The following is a 10,750-nucleotide window of genomic DNA, read 5'->3' on the forward strand; positions in this document are numbered from 1 at the left end:
GGGTCACCCTTGCTCAGATCTGGATCGAACGGGATGAAAAATGGTGAAAACGGTGCTGGAATGCGTTTTTCCGGCCACCGCACGGTTTTCCGGCGAAGGCGGCGCCGGAGTTGGCTGGTACGAGGATAAGGTAAATGTCAGAGAAAGTTCTGACATTCTCTGACCTAAACCTAATTCGTTAGCGGAAGGGAGACGAACTAGCCTTAGTTCGTTATGCCAGTTTGCTAGAGGAAGATAACGAATTAGCCTTAATTCGTTGTGTCAATTCGTTAAGTCAAGGATGGCGAATGAACCCCCAGTTCATTAAGGTTTCAGTTCGTTAAAGGACCAGTTCGTTAACAAGGTCCAATATGGAAGATGACGAACTAGATTAACGAATCGGCTAGGAAGGATAACGAATCAGAATGTGATCTGGATAGCGAATTAGAGTGTAATATGATAACAAATTGCACTTAATTCGTTATGGAATATGTGATGGTGAATAAAATAATAATTTAAAATCGTAGTGGAAAATGTGATAAGACAGATAATAGAAATAAAATTTTTCCAAGCTGACCTGGCAGCTCGACCCCAGCCAGGGGCTCTGACCCTTGGACCCTGCTAGGGGCTACCGCCCCTAGACCCCGCTGCCACGGGCGCTGCCCCTGGACCCCCGTTCATTGAGGGTAATAATTAAGACTAGAAAGACGGTATAAGTAGTGATAGTTAATTGATACGTGTAATTGTTATACAGTTAGTCGTGCATACTCAAGAAAGGAATTACCATAAACGGTGAACGTAACCGCATTCAGGTGAGTTCCTAGCCCCATTTCCTTGTTATGTTTTCGGGGTTGTATGCATACTCGATGTGAAGTGTGAATACACTTACCTTAAGTGGTAAGTGTATGCCATAGATGTTATACGAGGTAGCTATTATATAATGCTTGTCGGTACATGAACGATCTTTGGATATTGCACGTATCGCCAAGGATAGTGATTGCCAAGTGGTTGTTAGTGTGTATGAATGCTATGATGTGACTTGCTTATTATGTAAATGATGAACTGATACAAAGTGTGATGTAGACAAGTTGAGGCAGAGTGTGTTAGAAGTGGCAAGGGTCTAGTAAGAGTGTTAGTGGCATGACGATGGTACGTGGTAGGGTAAGCCTATACGTGACTTCGTTATTAAAGTGGCAAAGTGGCATAACGTTGTACGTTATTAAAGTGGCAAAATGGCATAACGTTATTCGTTATTAAAGTGGCTAAGCTGTAGGGTTAAATAAGAGGCCAAGTGGTAAGGTTAGCAGGTTAGATCGTGGGCTATGTGTCTTCGGATACGTATATAATTGCATGTAGTTGTTGTATGATAAGTTGCTTGATTAACTAGAACTCACTCAGCGTAGCTGACTTTTAGTATGCACGCAGGTGAGCTGATTATAGAGTTAGCATGAGGGCGGCACATGGCATTGATTGAATGGCTGGCATCCGAAGACAGAAGAGAAGATGTTTTAAATATAACGTTTTGGGTTATGATATCAAAGAAAAGATTTAATGTTTTGTAAAGAAGGATGATGTTCTATATTCCATGAAAAGTTTTAATTAACTCTGATTTGTAAGAACTGCGTTTATGAGTAAATCCGACGCTAAAGTAGGGTTACCGGTAACGGGGCCTTACAAAATCCAACACCTTTCTTTGAATCTTTTTGCTTACCAGACACTTCAATGATTTCATTTAACAAAAACGAAGAGTTTCGAAACTTGCCCAATTTGCTTTTTAATTCAAGACCCTCGTATACAAGCTCAGTTATCTTAGTTCTTTGTTTAAGAATCTCTTGAAGGATCATTGATTGTCATTTTGACAGGCAATTCAGCTTTCAAATCATGGTTACTTATAGACATAGCTTTTATCTTTTCCCTAGACCTCATTTGTGATTCTAGTGATTGTCTATATGCATCCTTGATTGAAGCAATTTCTTTTGCCAATAAGTCATTATGTTCTTTCAATGACTCAAACCTAGGCTTAACAGTTTCACAGACAGGGGCAAGGCCCATTTTCAGATAGTTTAACAAAAGAAGTACTAACCTTGTCAATCTTAGCCATGCATGCAAATGAAGGTGGATGCATTTGACACGAATCATCAGAATTTGATTATGTCTTACTGTCAGAAGGTAGTTCGTTTCCACTAGCATCTTGAAATCTGTCAGATAGCTCGAACATTCCCAGATTTGCTTGATTCTCATTACACAACAATCTTTGAGTCCGGTCAGTTCCATCAGCCACAAGAAGAGCTTGTGATCCTAAAGGTTTAAGAAGAACTACCTCCAGAAGGTTTTTCAGAGAATAATTACCGTTCTTCACAGAATTTATGTCTTGACTTCGAGGTCCATTATACTCCTTCTTTGTCTTATCACATTCTTTGGCAAAGTGACCAAACTTTTGATAATTGTAACACTTGACCTTTAACTTATCAAAACCAACTCGCTTGTTCAGATATGGTAAGTCTTTACCGGTTCGTTGCATAAACTTCTTCACTTTTCTAACAATCATGGCTATATTCCATTTGAGATCCATTAATTCCAAGTCATCTGGATCGATTTGGTAATAATCTTAATCAGTCAGCTCACTTGTAGCAATCTTGCTATCAACCAAATTTTCATATGAAGTCATGAAAGCACAAAGAAACAAAAAATTCTGTTAAGTTTTTTTCATGTTCACATTTGGTGGTGCATTGAAGTTATTTGTAGTTGCAGATCCACCAGAAGAATTATTAGCAAACCCATAAGCCATGAAGAAAACATTAGGATCACTATAAGTCGATGATCCCTCTTGTGCATTTTGAGTTAGGAATGCAGTAATTGGAGTTGCAGTGCTGCTTAATGGCATACAACCTCCATAAAGAGTTGCGTCTTGAGTTTCTATTGATGATTTTTGACATTTGAGATCATATTCTCGAGCTTCCACTTTTTGCATGAATTCTGAAGCCATTAGATCTTCATTCTTAAAATAGTTGTTTTCTTTCAATACCATCAAAAACGTTGAATATGAACCAGGTAATGCATTCTTTACTATATCAATTTTGTCAGATTCAGTGGGTTCCATCTTCAAATTGTTCATTTCAGCTATCAAGTGATTAAATCGAGTGAGCATCTCTTCAACTGTCTCACCTTTTAATAAGTTAAAGTTTCGAAATTGAAACTTCAGCATCACTTTCTTGCTTTCTTCTGTGTTTCCCATACTTCTCATCTTAATGTGTTGAAACAATGATGCACATATCTTAATACTCCCAACTTGATGAAATATGTTATAGGGTAATGCCATAGTCAAAGTCGAGTATGCTTTAGTCTCAATCTCTAAAGCTTTCTTTTCCTCTTGCGAGTATTGAGAAAAAGATTTTGGAGTAAAACCCATAGTTTTACTACTAATCATTGGAACTGTATAAACTTCAACAAGACATTTCGAGTGAGAATCTATTTCTGCATCAAGATGTAACATTTTTTGCATTAAAACGTTCTAAGAGGCAAGTGCATAATAGCCAACCATTTTGACTAAATAAAAGCTCAAATTTAAACAGAATTCAAAATTAAGGGTTTAAAGTGAAACTTAAGTGACGAATGAGAAACAATAGTTTAACGAATGAGTGATGTAAGGATGGCGAATAAAAGGGCAATGAACTGACGAATCAATGACGAATTAAGTGACGAATCAAGTGATGAATCAAGTGACGAATCAATGACGAATAAGTTGATGAATTAATGACGAATCAATGACGAATGAGTTGATGAATCAATGACGAATGAGTTGATGAATCAATAACGAATTAATGATGAATTCGATCAAGAATGAAAGGACGAATGGTTAACGAATCAGTGAGGAATGTGAAGCGAACTAGTGAGCACAAATTAGCTACAGTGAATAACGAATGAGTTTGTTATTCAGTTGTAACAAACTTTACACGTATCATGAATCAGTTAGATACTGATAGCGAATGACAACACGTGTATAACGAACGAGTTAATTATCCCCATGATGAATTAATACAATCTTCAAATTTTCAAATGTTCAAGCAAATGTTTCCAGAAATTTGGAAATTTTCCAGATCTAAAACTTGCCACAACCCAAACCAAAATTATGTAATACTAGGTCAATTTTACACCAAATCAACCAAATCAAAGCCCAAAATGGCCGTAAACATCTCGCAAACACACGTATCCTAAAAACCATAACTCAATCCACTGATTACCAAAATTCACCAAATCACACACCCAAATTCCACTGTTCCGTACACGCTCAAATCCAAACCAATTTCATCTCAAACAACCACAATTACACAATTCAGTCCACAAATACCTTAATCAATTCAAACCGAACACAATTCAATCCCAATTCAATCCTCAATTAACATCACATAATGTTAATTTGATCAAAATCGATAAAATTAACTTTAACACAAAACGTAACAATTAACTCTCAAATTCTCAAGCGAACCATACTAATTTACCTTAACTAAGAGCAATCTAACCCTGGATTTGATCTGATACCACATGTAAAACACCGATATGATCCAATCAATACACATTGATAATATAATGATTAGTGACATGAGGTCGAAGACTCACTCAAAAATAAACCTATTACAACTATTAGATAGCGATAAACGGGTATCGAACACAGGGAGTTTGTGAAAATTGTGTTACCAAGTAGTTTTGTTATTTATCAAAATTAAACTAAGTGCAAAAAGTAAATTCAAAGATTTGGTTGTCTGGTTTTGATTAACAAAAAGACCTAAAGCAGTAAACGAGTTGTAAACAATATGAGAAACAATGCTCTCCCCCGATATCAGGTTTTCAATATTTATAAAGTTAACGTTTACTTTTGGGATGAACTACATAAACATAGTTCGTGAAAATGCGTTTAAATATGATAAAAGAGGACTAAGTACTTGGATTATAAAAATGCAAGGTTGTCACTCAATAATCAGTTTTATATAGTTAACCCTAATTCTCTTTTAATAAATCTCGATTGCTTATGGCACCAAGAACTGATAATCAAGAACACGGATTTGCACTATACTATCAATTACTAATCAAACTCATAATCACCATAGCAATAGGATCAAAAGACTATCCCACAAATAACATAAAGGAATAACAAGTAATCAATTGAAAACCTTACAATTCGGGAGAGAACACAAAGAGTACTAGCCACACATAGTTTGATTTATCATCACATCAATTAGGTTAATCGTATGAATCACAAACCCAAACGAATGATTACAATCACCAAAGTCTTGTTCTTGCACTCAAAAATTCGTCCCTAGGTTGTTTAGAATGAAAAGACAGGTGAAAAGACACCAAAAAACGGAATAAAAACAAAGGTAAATTGGCAGTTACGGCTCGGACCGTGGGCCATGGTCCAGTTATGGTGACCAGGGAAGCCACGGTACGGTGGATTCTGATGTTTTTGAGTTGGGTTGACGGTGGGTCACAGTTTTGACCGTGGGCCACGGTGGAACACTTGCTCAATTTTTTGTTCTCCTCATATCTTTCTCGTTTCAACTCCGTTTTCTTCGCGGTTTTCGCCCACTATCTCGTGATTTCATCCTCTATCTCCTCATACCTGCAAATAACCACACAAAAGTAGTTATCTAGTTCCCATGAAATTAACACTTAATGCATAGATTTTTATATCACTTAAGCTCACTTATGGGTCGTACTCCGATGCACCCGTCACATTCCCACACTTAACCGTTGCTTGCCCCCAAGCAACACCTCAACAACAATTTTTTTCGTTTTTAATTTATAACCACCAAACAAGCCAACAATTCTGGTTCGGTCAAGGTCCCAAGTCATACCCAATTCCCTCTTTACTATAGGTTTGCACTAGTATACTTGATATTCTATTTAAACAATAGAATTCCAAACGAACCTAACATGATTTTAGTTTTTACCCATACATAACACACCTTTCCACATTAACCCTCTTCTTGATGATCATTCACACATTTTCACATATAACCAATTCTCCTCACATACGCTTGTACAATCATCAAATCTCCACCTATATAAATGCTTTGACACAAATGCAAATCAAGAGGGCTTAAAACGGGTTATAACGGGGCTAGGTGTAAGGATATGGAAAGGGAATATTGAAAGTAATGATCCGATCCGGCTTATTACAAACAAACTAAGTAAACAATGAAATAAACAACTATATACATCACTAACTTATCTTTTTTTTTCTTTTTCTCTTTTTCTTTTTTTTTCTTTTTGTTTTTTTTACTCAATACATAATACTTTGGACATTGAATCTCTAACACTTTTTTTTCTTTTCTTTCTTTTTTTTCTTTTTTCTTTTTTTTTTTGAGAACAAGCATAATAAACATAATGCTAATACTTCCTATTGATGAGTACTAAAACAATTACAAATACAAAGAAACCTATTAAGCCGGATCGTCTCGCAATTTTACATCGGGGTTGATTGAACAAAAGAATAAGTCCAACAATGTTTTCTAAGGGAACCAACCCCCCGCCCCTCTCATTATCCACGCTCATATATGTAATGTATGAGACCCAACCCCCAAAACCCACACTCGCACTCATCCAGACGAGACTTAACCTAAGTGTCTCTATCACTTTTGCACTCATGCCAAGCTAAGATCTCAAATTGCACTAATTGTACAAGTTCTATCGGAGAATATCAACCTTCTCACCAATCATTACTTTCTCAATTCTCAAATGTAAACGAATATGTTATGCAAGTTATTACACCAAAAGCATGCTAACCTTGATTAGAAAACTACATAATCTACTTTCTCAACAACCGCCAGTTATACAACAAGCTCAACAACAACCACCGCTTGTTGTTAATCAACAAGTTCAACCGCCATAAATTGTTCAACAACCCCAAGGGCAACCTCAAGAACAACAATTCCAACCACAAATGCCCCAACCACAGTTTCAACAACAATATGCGCAGCCAATGCCCGTTTATAGGCAAATGGGTCAACCAAGAGTACCAATGGGGGTACCAAGACGGCATGCAAGAGAGATGGTAAGGGGGATTGAAGCCCATTTCCGGCCCATAATTAATAATAATCCATCTCCGGTGGTTATCTCTCTCAATCATCAAGGGAGGACATTTGAAGTAAGAACAAATTCACTTCAAAGTCTTCTGAAGTATAAGGGTCTAGCAATGGAGGAACCTTACTTCCACTTGGAGGCATATGACTCCATTTGCAACACAATTGGGGGTCAAGGTTTTACATCAGATGATGTTAAGTTGGTGTTGTTTCAGTTTTCGTTGGAAGACAAGGCAAAGAGATGGTTTTACACTTTGCCTTCCGCATCCATCTATACTTGGGCCAAGATGCAACAAAGATTCTTGGAAGAACTCTACACGGCCCAAAAGACCAATGATGCAAGAAGGAGTTTAAGAACCTTCCAACAACAATCAGGGGAAATGTTTCATGAAGCATTTGAGAGGTTTAACATGATGATTAAAAATTGTCCTCATCATGGTATTGCTTTATGGGAATTGTTGAATATGTTTCATGAGGGTTTGAGTATGGAGGATGAACGGGATTTGTGGTCGATCACTAATGGTACATTTGGTACCAATTATGAACAAGACGATTGGGCGTATTTGGAACAAATGGCGGTTACTTCAAAGAGAAAAGCTCAAACCGGTAGAAGAGCGAGACCGGCAATTGGTAGACCGCAAGTGCAAGCTGTGGAAGAAGGAAATGTACAAACCACTAATCAAGTCATCAATGTTTGTACAAATTGTAACGAGTTGGGTCATGCAACGGAGGTATGTACGGTAGGTCAAGCACCGGTAGAAGAGGTGAATGCACTTAAAGGGGGAGGTGGTAGAAATTACAATATGAACTCCAACACCTACCACCCCAGGTTAAGAAATCACCCGAATTTTCGTTATGGAAATCCGGCCACTCAATCTAACCCGAATTTTCAAGGAAGTCAAAGTAATTATGTCCCTCACCAACAATATAATAACCAAGGTAATTATCATGGCGGGAATAATCAAGGATTTCAAGGTCAAGGGGGTGGCGGTCAAAGTGGGTCAATGGGTCAAAGTTCATCAAGTGGAAATGAGGTTATGGACATGTTGAAGTTGATGCAACAAGACATGCAACGAAGAAATCAACTTGATGAGGTTAGAATGCAAAAGGATGAAGTAAGAGATAAGGCCATCCAATCTTTGACTACACAAATGGGTCAACTCGCAACTGAAGTGTCTGAGTTGAAGAAGAATAAAGGCCAATTGCCAAGCGCCACAAAGGTAAATCCTTCTCATAACTCTTCTCGTAATGTTCCTATTAATCACGTTAGTGTTTTAAGAAGTGGTAAAGAATACAAAAAAGATTTATCACCGGGTGTGGTTGATGGGGAAGTTGAGGATATTACGGGTAATGAAAGTGATAATGAAACTGAAATTAATAAACCCACTAAACATGTCACTTTTGAAAAACCGTTAAAAATCTGGGTCAAACTTCAAATTTAAACGATGAAAATAAGGAAGTCGAACCAAATGTGGTTCCATTTCCTTCGGCTTTACTTGACCCGGGTAAGAAAAATATAATTTCAAGAAGGGGTCCTCAAAAAGAAGAGACGTGGGAAGTTTTTAAGCAAGTAAAAGTGAATTTACTGTTACTTGAGGAAATCAAACAAGTGCCCGCATATGCTAAGTTTTTAAAAGAATTGTGCACTCAAAAGAGGCAACAAAAAGTGCCTCTACGAGTGGATTTAACTGAGCGGGTAAGTGTGGTTTTAAAAGGAGATCTTCCTCCTAAGCTTCAAGATCCGGGAACTCCTTTAATTAACATTCAAGTAGACGATTTTCAAATGTCTAAGGCGTTACTAGATCTTGGGGCCGGAGTAAGTATTCTTCCGGGGGGTTTATACGACCAATATGATTTTGGTCCTTTAAAACGTGTTGAGACAACGGTTGTGTTAGCCGATTTGTCTCATAAACTCCCCCAAGGAATTGTGCGGGACGTGATAGCAAAAGTTGAAGAATTTTACTATCCGGTCGACTTTTTGGTCTTAGACTACTCATCGGTTGATTCGACCCAACAACAAAATGTTATATTGGGTCGATCATTTTTAAACACCACTCATGCTATTGTTGACTGTCGATCGGGCACGTAGATATGGCTTTTGGGAATCAGAAAATGAGATTAAATGTGTTCACTAACGGATCTAATGCTTTATGTGGTGATGAGTGTTTCATGGCAGATATTGTTGACAAGTGTGAACCGCACGATTATGAGGACGATGCTTTGGAAGCATGTGTTTGTGATTTTTCTGAACAGGTACATCTTTGTGCATTGAGGATGGAAGAGAAAAATCAAGACTTAAAGAAGGACGACCACCATGGACTCATCAAATTGAAAGTCTACCAGCTGTGATAGATTCGGGTACAAAACCGTCATTGGAAAGTCCACCAAAGATGGAATTGAAGGATTTGCCAAGCCAATTGAAGTATGCGTTTTTGGGGGATAATGACACATTATCGGTCATTATTGCATCTAATTTAGAATAGGCCCAAGAACAAGAATTGTTGAAGGTGTTGAAGACGAACAAGACAGCCATAGGTTGGACAATTGCCGATTTAAAAGGCATTAGTCCATCTATAGTTATGCACAAAATCATCACCAATGAAAAGGAAAAACCAACTCGAGAGACTCAAAGAATGTTGAATCCCAATTTGAGAGAAGTTGTGAAAAAAGAGGTAATAAAGTGGTTGGATGCGGGAATCATCTACCCCATCTCGGATAGCGCATGGGTAAGTCCTACACAGGTGGTACCGAAAAAACAGGTATACAGGTAATTAAAGATGAAAGCGGTGAACAAATCGCCACCCGACCGGTCTCCGGGTGGCGAGTTTTCATTGATTATCGTAAATTAAATGCCGCTACATTTAAAGACCGTTTTCCATTACCTTTTATTGACCAAATTATTGAAAAATTATTGGGTCAAAAGTATTACTGTTTTTTGTATGGGTACTCGGGTTATAACCAAATTTCCATTCACCCGGATGACCAACACAAGACCACTTTCACATGTCCGTATGGCACTTTTGCTTTTCGGTGAATACCATTCAGATTGTGTAATGCCCCGGCCACATTCCAACGTTGTATGATGAGTATTTTTCCGGATATGGTCGGGGAGTCACTTGAGGTATTTATGGATGTCTTTTCAATTTTTGGTCCAATGTATGAAACTTGTCTCAATGAATTAGAAAAAGTTTTAAAAAGATGTGTTGAGACAAATTTAGTTCTAATTTGGGAGAAAAATCACTTCATGGTGCAAGAGGGTATCGTATTGGGTCATGTGATATCAGAAAGGGGAATGGAAGTGGATAAGGCAAAGGTTCGGGTAATATCATCTTTACCTCCACCTAAAAACATTAAAGGGGTAAGGTCATTTTTGGGGCATGCGGGTTTTTATAGAAGATTTATTAAAGGCTTTAGTGTTATCACAAAACCTTTATGTAATTTATTATTAAAAGATTCTCCTTTTGATTTTACTAATGAGTGTGTGCAAGCATTTAATGTTTTGAAGGAACAGTTGGTGAAAGCTCCCATTCTATAACCACCGGATTGGTCAAAGCCGTTTGAGATCATGTGTGATGCTAGTGATACTACTATCGGAGCGGTATTGGGTCAACGAGTTGATAAAAGACCGGTGGTCATTTATTATGCGAGCAAAACATTATCCGAAGCGCAACTTAATTATACAACCAAAGAAT

This window comes from Bidens hawaiensis, unplaced genomic scaffold (assembly GCF_021521415.1).
Source record: "Bidens hawaiensis isolate Kalapana, Puna unplaced genomic scaffold, B.hawaiensis_p1.1 tig00019072_1, whole genome shotgun sequence".
In the NCBI taxonomy this organism is placed as follows: domain Eukaryota; kingdom Viridiplantae; phylum Streptophyta; class Magnoliopsida; order Asterales; family Asteraceae; genus Bidens; species Bidens hawaiensis.